Raw genomic sequence first — 15,554 nt, forward strand, 5'->3', positions numbered from 1 at the left:
GAGGAGAAGTTCAGCGTCATAGAGAAGGAGATGCTGGCAGTGGTATGGGCGATGGAAAGGTTTAGGCAGTACTTGTGGGGAGCGAAATTTCTGGTGAGAACGGACCACAAGCCTTTGGTCCGAGTACTGACGTCAAGTGGCCATGCCCACGCGACCCCTAGAATCGCTAAGATGACTCTTAGATTGTTAGACTTTGTGTACGAGGTGGAACACATACCAGGGCCACAGAATAAAGTGGCGGACTTCCTGAGCAGAGCAGCGGCGATGGAAGAAGCGGACAGCTGTGGGAAACAAAAGTGGGAAGAATATGTAGTTGCCACCATACAGGATACGGAGGAAGTGATTAGTGCCCAAGAGTGGGAAGAAGCATACAAGGAAGACATGGACTTGGAAGCCATCAAAGGATACGTAGTCCACGGGTGGCCAGAAAAGAGACACCTCAAGGAAAAACTGAGGAAGTACTGGGAAGTAAGGGATGAACTATCGCTGGCAGAGAACCCTACATTCCTGCTAAGAGGTGACAAAGTGATTCATCCACGAGGCATTATGGACCATCTTATGGCTTTACTGCACGAAGGACACCAGGGAATCACCAAGACCAAAGCCCTCGCCAGACAAGCGTACTGGTGGCCGGCCATTGATGTGCAGATAGAACGACATGTGCGGCACTGCGAGTCGTGTGCCAAGGCGGACAAATCACAGAGCATGTTAAGACCACCATTGGGGAAGTTCCCAGTACCTGATGGACCATGGGAAATGGTTTCAGTGGACATAATGGGCCCTATCCTCAACAAAGAAGGAACACAGAAGTATGTTGTGGTTCTCATCGACAAATATTCAAAATGGCCAGAGGTGGAGGTTATGGAGAATGTGGACACGGATGCAGTGGTGCGTTTCTTAGATACCACGTTTGTCAGAGAAGGCATCCCAAAAATAATCACGTGTGATAATGGGCTGCAATTCACCTCGGCGAAGTGGATAGCGTTCACGACCAGGAACGGCATAGAAGTAAAACATGCGCCCATCTACCATCCTGCTGGTAACGGTCAGGTAGAACGGTTCAACCGTGTGATCATGGGCACCGTTCAAGCAGCAATCAATGACGGTATGGATTGGCAGAAGGAATTGGAGAAGATGATTTGGGCCTATCGCATCACACCGGGTAGCACAGGATACAGCCCATTCAAGGTGTTGAGGGGAAGAGAAGCCTTCACGAAGGACAACATGGCATGGAGGAAGTTAGTAGTGCAAAGCAAATGGTCACCTGCGGTGGTCAGAAGAAATCTAGAGAGGGCACAAGAAGTATATACGCCACACTTTAACAGGAGACGCAACGTTCAAGGAGTAGAACTGGAGAAGGGAGACTGGGTGAGAGTGAAGCTGGCCATCCTCAAGAAGAAAGGGGAAAGCACATTTTCACCACCATTACAAGTGCTGGAGCCTTATGCCCGGTCTGCCCTGCTCAGTGACGGTAAAGTGTGGTCGCAGGACAGAATGGCCAAATGCAGTAAAATCCTGAAGTGGGGAGATGAGGAGGAAAAAGGAGAAAAGCAAGTAGGAGACGAAGGAGAGAGAGAATGTAGTGGAAGGAGTAACGAGAATGTTGGAGAAGGAGTGCGGCAAGTAGAAGACAGTGAAGGAGTAAGCGGGACGAGTGAAGGTACGAGGAGCAGGTGCGAGGAAGAATGCAGTGAGGAAGTGATGGACAGAGCAAGAGAAGGCACAGGGAGAAGATCAGACAGAAGGGAACAACCGGAAGAAGAAAGAAGTTGTGAGGTGGTGAGAACCAGAGTGGGAAGGACAGTAAAGGTACCTGAGAAGTTCAAGGACTATGATATGAACTGAAAGTAAGAACCTTTGTTTATATGTTTGGTTAATGCATAAAGGGGGGATATATGTAGTGGCGGTCTAGTGTTCCACTCCTGGAACAGGAAATAGAGGGACAGGAAGCGGAAGGCGGCCATCTTGTGATCGGCGCCGACCGTTGCAAACTACGTACATTGCTCCCGGCGCTCCGGGGAATAAAGAAGTTACACACACACTCCTGCGTCTATGTGGTGCTTTCTAACTTCTACACCATTGAAAAGGATCGATGCATAAATGTGTATTTAAATTTCTTGTTGGTTTACATTTGTTGACGAGGTGCTATTGTCATTTGTTCCGGAATACGTTTTTTTGGTGAAGGCAGAGGGCAGAGAGTAATCTCATACTAAGAAAATGGATCATTGTCCCTCGTGGTCATCACTGGCCGCTTCATAGCTCTTTTTTTCTAAATTTCAACCATGCTGCACAGCAGCCACACTGCGGCACAACATTGAAAATACCTATTGGCTTTGATAATGCTTCTTATGACTTGTGTTCTCAATATACTGGTGACTTTCAAGAACTGCCTCCTTACCCCATAAAAAAGAGCTGAGTACTGTGTTTAATGTGAGTCTATTGTGGTAGCGGCAGGAGTCACACTGGTGTACACTTGGCCCTTACAGGACACGTCAGACTCAGCTTGTTTCAGCTGCTGAATGAGTCATTTGCTTGTTTTACATTATGAACATAAACACAGCGGTCTAGTGTGCTGGGATATTGTGAAAAAAACAGGTCCTGACATTATTTTCTCTCATTGTCCTCGTCTTTGCTCGACTCCGCAGTGTTCTGAATTGCTGTTTCATCTTGAAAATAATAGGAACAGTTCCTAAGAGACCCATGTTTCTTCCTGTAGGCCCTGTCGACTTTGAACATGTTCTAAATTGAGCGGGGGCAAATGATGTGAGCATTTGGAATCTAGGTCACTGATTGTGATGAGGTAGGGTGAACCGGCACGTCACTGGCCTCCTGCTGCTGACCTGACCCACATCCTGATCCGTAACATACACGTTCATCATACCCCGCTAATATGGATTGAACAGAATTAAGATCTAACATAGACTTTTTGGTTATTGGTAGGGGAGGGCGAAGCTGGGAATCCTTTGTGCTTCACAAATCTGGGTGGTTTTCTGATGTTGCCTGAATGGAGAGGTTTGCTTCTCCCAGCCGCACATCCATACCCATTATAGCATTCATAACAACACTTCCGACATCTTATATGACATAATTTCCGCAAACACAGAGCATGGTAAAGTGGCTGTGCAGTGGTGTAGAGTGGAGTGTGGCATAATAGACTGGCATGCAGTGGAATAGCACAGAGAAGAGTGGCGTAGAGTAGAGTAGCAGAGAGTGGAGTGGCATCGAGTGTGATGGTGTAAACTGGACTGGCACAGAGTGGAGTGAGTTACAATGTAGTGGCGTACAGTGGAATAGCGTAGAGTGCAGTGCAGTAGAGTTGAGTTGCTTACAGTGGAGTGGTGTACAATGGAATAGTATACACTGGAGAGGAGTAGAGTGTAGTGGTATCAAGTGGAGGGTAGTGGCGTAGAGTAGAATAGCGTAGAGTGGAATGCACATTCTTCTCACATCAATCAACAGACTATAATAACTTGACCTCTCTTCGTGAACTGCGGGTACTCTTGCATATTATACAACTTATAGCATGTAAAAACATAGCAGTCATAATACGATTTATGATATCTGAAAATATATAATTTCTCACAGTGCATGGCAGAGTGACCAGTTATAGTTAATATGGTGTGGTGACTGATGCGAGAAGAATGTGTGCGGAGGTGTGCGGTGTATAGTAAATTGAAGATGGTGCGTAATTATAAATATAACTTCAAACTAGTGGTGCGTAAATTAGAAATATAAATTATAACTATAACTTTATAATTTCTCCTGTTTCTGTAGTTTAAGTTAGGCATGCATATAAACAATAAATAAAGTTTTCCTAACTATATAGTTCCCGCATCACATTGAAATCTTAAACAGTGTATTCCATGCTAAATATGAGACCCTGGAAATAAAGAACGTCAGTAACTATAAAGGGTCCAAATATCACGATTCCTTCAAAGGTTCTTATTGATTTATTTTGTAATTTAATGTTGTATGCTGTGTTAGGGACCAAAGTCATCCATGCCACATCAGCCACGGCCGGCAGTGGGAGTACCTGCAGGGCGGTGACGTGGGGAGGGGCAGGGGCAGGGTGAGTGGTAGTAATGTATGGATTACGGAGTTTTACAGGTAAGTAAATATTTAAATAAATAAAACGAAATTTGTTGCGCCCACTGCATCGCATTTGGGGATGCAGTGCACTCAACGAAATTCGTTTTATTTATTTAAATGTTTACTTACCTGAGAAGCTCTGTAATCCATACATTACTACTCCCCAGCCAGCCCCTCCCCTTCCCCACGTCACCGCCCTGCAGGTACTCCCACTGACGGCCGCGGCTGTGCCGCATCCATGTTCACGCGTAAAGTGTGACGCGGTTATTTATCCAAAACATGACTATTGCCATTTAATTACCAATGACTTGAAGAAGCCCATGTGTGGGCGAAACACGTTGGCTGCGTGTATCTGTCTGTCTTGAGAAGAAAGCAAAGAATAAAAATAAAAATTCAAGCACAAATCGACTTCTCTCATGCTTCAGCAAAGACTTTGAATACAACTTTGTAGTTCTAATTGCTTTTCATTTTTCAGGTCTTAATATGTCTAATGTGTGACCAATTGGCAGCTGGTCAATTGAGGTAGGCAATGATCAGTTGGTGTTAAATGTGTGAATATCTTAGGTTGTGCAGAGAATAAGCTGCCAGCATTTCTTCAGAATACATCACTCATGACATACTAAATTACATATTTTACACAAATTTCACCCAGGCCTACTACTTATAGGTAAATCAGTATCCATAGTCGATCACATATATTTTGTTAACCTTTTTGTGTAAATGGTTGACATTAGGTGTGTAAACAATAGTTAGACAAGGGTGTGCGCATTGTCCATGTGGGAAAATTCCTTATGCCCCTCACATCTCCTCCAATACAGGGGTCTGTATTTAACCATAGGGTCACAAGTTTGAATTTTGGTAGATCCACTCAGATTTGCATTTCTAGAACTCTGTTATCAGCGCGCAAAAATGCTCTTAAAAGCAATCGTGCGCTTTATAAAGTAGAGTGTTCTTTTTTAGGTTACCCATCATTAACTGCATTCCACCCCTAACTGCACTTCCGACCTCCATTGTGTGGGATATTCTGTAGATTTCACTATGGCTCTGAAAGTCTCTGAGCTAAAACGATTATACCTCTGTTGGAACATTGAAACATATTCATTTTTATCATGACGAATAGCCCTGTGCGCCTCTCCAGGAGTTCTCGTTTATCAAACGATTAAACTATTACCAGTTTGTTCTTGCGGGCTGCTCTGTGACCTTGGCAGGTATTTCATTCGCTTTGAGTACCACATTTCACTAATTCGATTTAGTTGGTAAAACAGAAAAACAAATAGAAGGGCAAGAATTCAGAGCGTGGTTGATTGTGAAAAATAAAGGAAACTATGGCCACAACAAACCAGAAGAGGCCCAGTGGAACTGAATCTGAAAAGAGCTTGTTTATTAACACTTTCGGGCCCTTAGGACCTTCTAATCAAAATAATACAATATGGTGATTTACAGCAGCGCTCCAAGAAATGTGCTTTGTAAACACATTTTAGAAGAATAGAGGGCCCCAGGGGAAGCAAAGACGCAGTCTAGTCTTCCCCTGGGGTCGTTCGCGCGGGGAAGGGCCAGGCTGGGGTTGGAGGGTGTGGTTTGGGGGGTGGGTATAAGAATACAGGAGAGGAAGGCGACTTCCTCTTCCTGTATTCTGGCATTGCCAGGTGGGAGCAGTTTTTCTGTGGAGTACTTAGGCGTTTTGGTGAAGTGTCGACGGTGTTCCTGGAGGTGTCGAGCGTTTAGGTGCAGGTACAACGGTGTTGTCGGGGGCCATTTGGTCGGTGGCTGGCGCTTGTGGCGGCGTCGGTATGTGGCGTGAGCAAAATGTCCTAAGAATCGGAGGCGGTAAGGGAGGCCTTGCGAGTGTTGGGAAGGGCTGGGAGGGCGGACCTATTGCGGCCGGGGGTGTTAGAGCAGGCATGGGTGGGCTTCGAGCGACCCCCGCGGGCGGATGCTGCGGGGGTGTGTGCGGCCGTTTTTGCCTGCCAGGAGGACTCCGCTCCGCCAGGCAAGTCTGCGTCGGGCCGGGGGCGGGGTGCGGGGGGAGAGGTTTACAGCGCGGAGGCTGGTGTAAGAGCCTGCCTCCGCGTTCGAAGGTGGCAGCGAGTGGGGGCCTGTGTGCGGGGGCCCGGGGGCATGTTATGGAGGCGGAGTGCGAGGGCACTTGGTCGGCTGACCCACAGGGGGCGCAGGGCGCCCCCTCGGGGCCAGGAGCAGTGGCAGGCAGGGGTGGGGGGCCCCGGGGGACGGAAGTGTGTCACCCAGGCGAGCAGGCTGGAGGTTGTCCCGGGGTTGTGGACCTGGGTAGCTCAGGGCCGGGGGGGCCTGTGTCAGGGGAGGTAGAGGGGGAGGGAGTAAGTGAGGGAGAGGAGGCTGCCTGCGAGGTGGTGGGGGGGCCTGGAGAGTGGGGGCCACTGGACCTGTCCACGGGTTCCAGGGCCAGCACCCCGGTACAGCGGGGGGCTGGTGGGGGGCCCGCTGGGCAGTTTGAGGCGGAGGTCAGGCCTGGGGGTGCGGGGGGTGTCCTGGGGGGGGTTCTGACTTGGAGGACTATGCAAGGGGTGGGGCCCATGGGCTACTGCCCTCGGTTGCTGGGCAGGTGGGAGGCGATGGACGTGGAGACAAAAATCAGAGAGCAGAGGCGGCTGGTTAAGGAGGCGGATGCCAGGTGGGTCGAATTGGAGGACATGGGGGCGGGAGCAGCCTGGGGGGGAGAGATGGAGGGTCCACCTACACCTACATCAGAGGAGGAGTTCTGGGCGGAGCAAGAGGAGGCGGGGATGGCGGGCGGTGTACGGGGGTTAGGGGTGGCAAGCAAGGGTGTTTAGGGACGGCCAGGACGGCGGCGAGGCCCAGCAATGCCAGAGCCCGCCCGGGTAGGAGCGGCCCGGGGGGTAAGGGGGATCCCAGCTGGCGGAGGTCAGCAAAGGAGTGGGAGGCTCGGCGGAGCGCAAGATGGCTCCTGGACGCCGCCTGGAAGCAGTAGGGTAGTCGGCGGCGGCTCTCCCTCCGTCGCGGGACCGGGCCTCGGCGTCTGGTGTGGATAAGGGGGCGGGGAGTGGTGTGCCAGTTCAGAAGGGTGTGAAACGTGCAGTGCGTGAGGTGCAGTGGAAGCCGGTGCAGGATGAATGGGAGTTGGAGCTGGATTATGGTGTTGAGAGTGATGAGCTGGAGGAAGGTGAAGTGAGAGACGATGTGGACAGGACTGCAGAACGGGTGCAGGGCAACAGTGGACTTGGTGTCTTGCAGGCCCCTAGGAAGAAGACTGTGAAGGTGAGTGGGTCTACGGTGAAGCCCAGCAGCACGGACCGTCGGCAGGGAGCGACGCAGGAAACTTTGACAGGTGAGGGTGCTTGGTGGGCTGCGTGGGAGGAGGGCCAGAAAGGCGGCAGAAAGAAGGCGTGCAGGTCAGTCGGTGTTGGGGATGGGTCTGTGCGGGACGCGGGGGCCGGGGGGACCGAGGGGGTTTTGCATAGCTGAGTTATGATGAAGAATTCCGGGCGCGGGTTAGTGTGAATCCTGACAAGCCACGGGGGAGATTGATCAGGAGCTCTGGATGCAATGGATGGCATTGACGCATTTGTCCGCCTCTACGCACACGGCTAGTGGACTGCCGGTATCTTATCAGACTTTTCTGGCATGGCCCTCCCAGTCTGGGGCGGGAGGGGTGGTCACCCCTGCAGCCAAATCAGGCACCAGCACGACCGGGGCCTGCTGGAGTTACAACAAGGGATATTGCTAGCGATACCCCTGTAAGTTTAATCATGAGTGCTCCAAGTGCGGCGGTCGCCACGCGGTCACTCAATGTCTCACGTTGGCCACACCTTCAGAGCAGTGGCGAAACTCCAATGCAAAAGGTTGGGGACACCCTGGTGCGAAGGGCGCCTACTCCGGTTAAGGTGGAGGCGATGGCCCTTTGGCTAGCGTGTTACCCTGACAAGGAGGCTGCGTTAAAATTGCAGTGGGGTTTCACGGAGGGTTTTAGAGTGGGTTACCAAGGGCCGAGGGTGTGTAGGTGGGCAGACAACCTTAAATCAGCGAAAGAATTACCAGATGTAGTGGCCGCCAAGCTACAGAAAGAAGTGTCGGAGGGCAGAGTGGCGGGTCCCTTTGCAGAATGGCCCCTGGAGCATCTGATAATTTCTCCTTTGGGTGTGGTGCCTAAAAAGGAGGAAGGGGAGTTTAGGATGATACATCACCTGTCCTGGCCGGAAAGCCTATCCGTTGACGACTTCATTGCGGAAGTAGACTCCCGGGTGCTTTATGCGTCGGTGGATGATGCTATTCGCCTGGTGCGAATGAGCGGGCGGGGGGCGGGGGGCGGAGATGGCTAAATATGATATCAAATCAGCCTTCCGCCTTCTGCCGATTCATCCGGCGGATTTTCATCTGTTGGGCATGCAGTTTGCAGGGACCATCTACATGGACAAGGTTTTGCCCATGGGGTGTGCCATCTCCTGTGCGCTCTTTGAAGTATTCAGTTCATTTTTGCAGTGGGCTTTTACTCAAGGCAGCGGGCACCGGACCGGGACACACTACTTGGATGACTTCCTGTTCATTGGGAGTAAGCAGTCAGGGGATTGTACGGATAACAAGATTGAAGGGCACAACTACCTATCAAGGAAACACACTATCCTTTTATCCAGACTTCACTGCAAATGTGCAAGCAGCACGCAAAGAATTTCAAAACGTTAAGAAGTTGTTGCAAAAAGAAAAGATTCCGTATGCAATGCTGTACCCTGCACGACTGCGTATTGGCAAAATGGAAGAGGGGAAAATCTTCACGAAGCCCAACCATGCTATGGAATACGCACGTACACTGCGACGCCGGAGACAGGTGGAATCCACATCCCACACGTCAGACATTGATGACTGAACAGTAAGGGGGTGCAAGCTGAGTTACGAGTGGGATGGTCAGGAAAGACTGCTGGAGGAGGAGAAGGGGCGGCTATCCACTGAGGGCGGCTTATCTAAGGGGATGAATATTCCTTGTTTCATGATTATCTATACTGTAGTACGGTCCCACATTCCACAGGATTGATGGGAATGGTAACTTATGATGGCTCCTCTCCCGCTACCACCTGGGAGCGGCTACGGCTGTCACAACCCCCAATGGGTGATCCCCGATGGGACTTGTAATTGTTTAAACTGGGTATGTTTGGGGAGTTTTCTGAGGGTCATGTCTTTAGCAGGTTGGGGATGCTGAAGTGGGTGGTGGGAGGGGGGGATCTCTTTTTTGTTTCAGTGCCAGAGGTTTACGATGTCACGGTAATTGCACTAAATTGTAACGTATGTAAGCACCATGTACACCACTATTTGGTACATAGAGGTTATATTGTACCCACGCACTACGTATGACAGGAGACACATATAATTGCATTACATGGAATGTCCGGGGTCTTAATACTCCACAGAAAATCAGGCAGGTACTGGCCCAACTGGACAGGTACAATATCCAAATTGCGCTCCTACAAGAAACCCACTTGACAAAAGTAACAGAGGATAGAGTAGCCAAGAGATGGGCATCTTATAGATTAGCTTCCTCCTATTCGTCATATGCGAGGGGGGTCCTTCTGCTGGTTAAGAAAGGGGTAGCGTTTACGTCTATCAGAGCTAGTACAGATCAGGAAGGCCGCTGGGCCATGACGATGGGGAAATTGGGTAATGTCTTAGTAACCATCATCAGCTTCTACGGACCAGTGGTGGACGACACTACTGCCTACCGGAATATGTTCAGGGAATTGCGGTCATGGCCCGAGACAGACATCATATGGGGGGGTGACCTCAATACACAGCTGAATCTCGCAGTGGACAAGTCTAACCCACAGGGTGCGAGGATGGTCAAAGTTGCTAACTGTATCAAAGACGGCATGCTGAAATTTGGGATGGTAGACACTTGGCGTCAACGACACACAGATGTCTTAGCAGGCACCCACATCACACCTGCGACACAGTTTGTCCAGACTGGATTACTGGCTACTGAGCGAAGGAGCAAATAACTGGGTGACCGAGGTTCGTACCCTCCCAAGAACGCTCTCTGACCACAATCCGGTATTCCTCACATTATGCATCCCGCAAAACTCCCACAAACCATTCACATGGCGGTTTCGTGCAGAGTCATTACTTGACCCGATACATGCTGACACCATCAAAACTGAAATTACCCACTATTTTGAGACAAACACAGGGTCGGTAGAGAGTCAAGAGGTATTGTGGGAGGCCTTCAAAGTCACTATTAGAGGTACATGCATCAGTACATCAGCGGGGATACTCAAGGACATACGGGGCAGACTGGCCACATTAGAGCAGCAACTCAGTGAGCTGTAAAATCAATATAATCATACACCTTCGACAGCCACACTCGCTAGCCTACACGAACATATTACAGAGTACAACACCCTTGCTGATACGGAGATAAAGTACCTATCGAAGCGATATGTAGCCAGACTATACGGCGAGGGTGGACGTCCTAGTAGATCACTAGCTGGCAGACTACAAAGTAGATCGTGCTATCTCCCGGTTGAGAGTGTGGTGGATGACACTGGACAGTCTCATTTTTCTTCAGTCGCAATAGTAGACCAATTTCGGCAATTCTACTCCTCGCTATACTCTTCGAAGGGCGGAATGGATGAGCAGGCCATGAACGACTATCTCGATGACATAGCTTGCGCATGGCTATCAGACGGTCACCGAAAATACCTTGACCATCCGCTGACGGTAGAGGATGTGACTGACGCCATCAGTTTACTCCCGAATGGCAAAGCTCCTGGGCCAGACGGGCTTACCGCTGAATTCTACAAAGCCCATGCTGACATTTTGGCGCCTCACCTGTTACGTATGTACGCAGAGGCGTTCGAATCGGGCCACCTCCCTCCCACATTACGCCAAGCAATGATCATTACCCTTCTAAAAAAGGACAAACCCCCCGACCGCTGCGAATCCTACCGCCCCCTATCTCTAATAAACCTAGACGCCAACATTTTAGCCAAAATTCTCACTACAAAACTACAACCACTAATGCCAATGCTGGTACTCCCAGATCAGGCTGGGTTCATTCATGATTGTTCCACTTCCCTTAATCTGCGCACCATTTTTGCCATGCAGCACGTACTGAAGCCAGACCTCCCAGCCATAGCAGTCCTACTAGACGCCGCTAAGGCATTTGACTCTATAGAGTGGAAATATATGATACATATTTTGCGAAGAATGGGATTTCCTCCCCTTTTTATACGCTGGGTCCAGGTATTGTACACCGACCCATCCGCAAGAGTGAGAGTGGGCGGGGATACGTCTGAACCATTTAATATTGGACGCGGTACACGCCAGTGGTGCCCGCTATCCCCACTACTTTTTGCTATCGTACTGGAGCCCCTGGCATGCAAAATCCGGCAGACCCACAGAGAGGCAGCCCTTAATTTCCATAACCAGCCGGTGGGGATATCAATGTACGCGGACGACATGGTCCTCTATGTTCGCGAACCACAGCAGTATCTATCACCTGTCCTTCGCGAATACGTGAAGTTTAGCTTATTCTCTGGGCTCCATTTTAATTGGGATAAATCCGTCATTATTCCTCTGACGGCTGCCACCGCCACTGCCACGGTTGAATATCCCCTGGTCTGGTCTGCAGACCCTGTCAAATATCTGGGAATATGGATTCATAGGGACCCCAAATAGTTATCACAGCCAATTACGGTGCAGCATATACGGCACTAGTCACTCAGGTTGACAGATGGCTGCATCTCCCACTATCACTAGCGGATAGGATATCAGTCATAAAGATGGTAATACTCCCCAAATTCCTATACCTGTTTTGCAATATACCGATCCCGTTGACCAAACATTTTTTCCAGACTATTCAAACACAGGTACTGCGACTTGTCTGGGGCGGCAAAACACCGAGACTAAGCTGGCGTACACTATCATTGACGTACAAACGGGGCGGGTTTAATGCACCAGATTTTTACGTATATTATCTGTGCTGTCAGGCACAATACGCCTACTACTGGTATAGACCACATGACTTCACACCACACGTAGCGGTGGAGGAGGGGGATGCATATCCAATACCACTGAGGGGAATTATAACGCACACCCAGAGGCATATTCCCAGGGCTGAAATACATTTTTTGGATACCACAATAGCGGCTTGGCAAGCGATTGGGCGGCGGATGCAAACACTCCCCTTGTATGCCCCTGCCATGCCTGTAGAGGGACACGCAGCACTATCAGTGGCTCAAGACAAGGGATCTATACAAGCACTTTGTGAGGCAGGCATAACGTGGATGAGTGATTTATTCCCAGAAGGCACATACATTACCAGAGATGATTTGTCATATATACAAAATCCTGCACTGCTATTTCAGTTCACTTGCTATCGCTTGAGGCGAGCAATTCAGGATCACTACACTTGCTTCCCGGCTGAACCGGAGACACTGTCGGCCCTGCAGATAATACTTACGACCCCGACGAGAAAGAAACTGATCACTAAACTATACAAAGCAGCACAACAGGACACACCACTGGGGCTAGCCTCATACGCTGGAATACTGAAATAGATCCTCCCATCACAGAGGAGGAATGGATGAAGATATGCTCACTTACGGGGAGGTTGACATCAAACAGTAACCTCCGCATTATTCACCTCAAATTCATTCATCAGACATACTACACTCCTCACAAGTTGTAGAAGATCGGCCTCCGGGCCTCGGCTGAATGTAAGCGATGTGGGATAGGGGAGGCCGGTTTCATACATTTAGCATGGCAGTGCAGGCCAGTTTTTATTTACTGGGAAAAGGTTTTAGCACTTATCACTGTAATGACAGGACTGACTCTACAAAACATTCCATCGCTGTGTTTGCTGGGTCACGATCCCCAACTACATGGTATGATGGGCAAAAACGTGCATCTAGCCTTGCTATTGGCAAAAAGACGCATCCTATTTACATGGGATAGTAGACTGCATCCTAAGGTGTACAATTGGTTGAAGGATATGGTATATTGTAGAGACCAGCTAGAGACATATGCCGAAGAGCTCCCACTATCTGCAAGGCCCAGAGACGTGTGGGCCCCTCTGCGGGAGCATTTATTGACATGTGTGGATCTGGACTCTAACGGAACATGACCACTGTGAACTCCTTGTCTAACATTTCTTGTGATGCCCATATAGAAGGGTTTAAATGTGGGGCACTGGACGTGGGAACTGCTTTTATACCTTGCACTAGACAATTTACCTCTGCTGGATGAATGATACTTGCTATTACATACCGTATGATGTAACCTTTGGCTTTGTTGTGTTGAAGTTCGATGAGTGTAACATGCTGATGTTATTTGCCTGGATAGGCATATGTTGTACGAATATGATATGCTCAAAATTACATAAATAAAAAAAATTAAAAAGTTCCGAAATGAGTTTGCAGTCGTCCTTTTTACAGACAACCCAACGCTCCAGCTTTGTCAGGGGCGGGACATGTCAGCCACGTTAGAGGGTAGCGTGACCCAGTGAGCAACCTGCGAGTAGGGAAAGGCGTCAGACTCAGGAAGATCAAAGTGGTCCCGACGTAAAGAGGAGAACGGGATCAGCCCCTCTAGATCCAAGAGGTGGCCCACCCTCTTACAGCCCTGTTCTCTCCAGCGTTGAAACACTGGCGACGCGCAGCCTGGGGGGAACTCCGGATTGTCTACAATAGGCGTCAAGGGCGACGGGAAGGTGGTCCAGCCCCGCCTGCGCGCTAGTCGGTCCCAGGCGTACAGCCTTGGGGAGGTGACCGGTGACGAGTACAAGCCCCATGCTCTATGTTTACGCGGGAGCCATAGTTCGCGCCAGATATTGCGGCCCGCCAATGCCTGGTCCATAAATAGCCAGTGTTTGCTGGACAGCGGTCTATTCCATTCAAGAATATAGCGCAGGCACGACGCTTGATAGTATGCCTCAATGCAGGGGAAGCCCAGACCACCATCGGCCCAGGGAATCGTGATCCGGGAGAACGGCAACCGTGGACGCTTGTGGTTCCACAGAAATTTGGTAAGCAGCCCCTGCAGTTTCTTCAACGCCCCCGGTGGGGGACGCGAGGGCAACATCTGAAAGAGGTAGAGGATGCGCGGGAGGATCGTCATCTTTACCGCCGCCAGTCGACCAAACCAGGCCAGCTGCAACCGGGACCAATCCGAGATGGACTTGGCTGTCTGTTCCATCAGGAGCCTATAGTTGAGGGAAACAGTCTGTGGTATTGTGGGTGCTAATAGAATTCCGAGGTATGGGATGTCCGTGTGGACCCATTAGAAGTCGAGGTCCTTCTGAAGATCCCGGACGTCCTCGGCCAGTACCAAGATGTTGAGGACCTGAGATTTAAGGTAGTTGACCTTGAAGCCAGCCACTGACCCGAACTCCCGGACCTCGTGTGAGAGGTGCCGCAAAGAGGAATGAGGGTGGGTGAGCGAGAGGATCACATCGTTGGCGTAGAGACTCACCTTGTGATCTTCTGCGCCAAAGCGAATCCCGTGGATGGCCGCGTTCTCTCGGAGGCGCTGAGCGAACGGCTCCATATAGAGCGCGTAGAGCAAGGGCGACAGGGGGCAACCCTGCCGCGTTCCGCGTGTGATGGGGAAGTGCTCCGACCGGCATCCATTGACCCTCACCGCCGCTCTCGGGGAGGCATAGAGGCAGCGCACCCAGTTGACATACGTGTCCCCTAGCCCAAAGGTCTTTAGGACCGCGAACAGGTACGACCAGTCAACCCGGTCGAACGCCTTCTCAGCGTCTATGGAGAGGAATAGGGCCTGCGTACGGGAACGGTGCACTGAGTCCATTAGATGTAGGAGCCTCTTAGTGTTTTCACCCCCCTGTCGCGTGGGGACAAATCCCACCTGGTCAGGCTCAATAACTCCATCCATGTAAGGGCTAAGGCGAGTGGCTAAGATACCCAAAAATAGCTTCATGTCAACATTGAGGAGCGAGATGGGGCGGTACGAGCTGCACTCCTTGGCATCTTTTCCTGCTTTGGGGATAACTGTGATCACCGCTTCTGCCATAGAGGGAGTTACTCTCCCCGTCTCCCTGAAGGAGTTAAAGAGGCGCGTCAGGAAGGGAGCCAGCTCCTTGCAGAACTTCTTATAAAAGATGGCCGAGAAGCCATCCGGCCCCAGGGACTTGGCCTGCTTCAGGCGCGAGATTGCGGAAATGACTTCTTCAATGCGTATCTCCGCATCGAGATTAGCCGCTGAACCCGGGGAGAGAGGCGTGATCCCGCATGCTGCCAGGTAGGCTTGGACACGGTCAGGCTCGGGCGGCTCACACGTATACAGCGTGTGATAGAAGCGTTGAAAGGCCGCCGCCATGCGGTCGTCCGCCATCTGCTCTACCGCGTTTGCGTCCTGAATGGCCGGGATAGCCGCCTGCTGCGTGCGCGCCCTCAAGCGGTGTGCCAGCATCTTGCACCCCCTTATCGCCACTGAGACAGAACTTGTGTCGTAAGTGCAAGAGT

This window comes from Lissotriton helveticus, chromosome 7, assembly GCF_964261635.1.
Source record: "Lissotriton helveticus chromosome 7, aLisHel1.1, whole genome shotgun sequence".
In the NCBI taxonomy this organism is placed as follows: domain Eukaryota; kingdom Metazoa; phylum Chordata; class Amphibia; order Caudata; family Salamandridae; genus Lissotriton; species Lissotriton helveticus.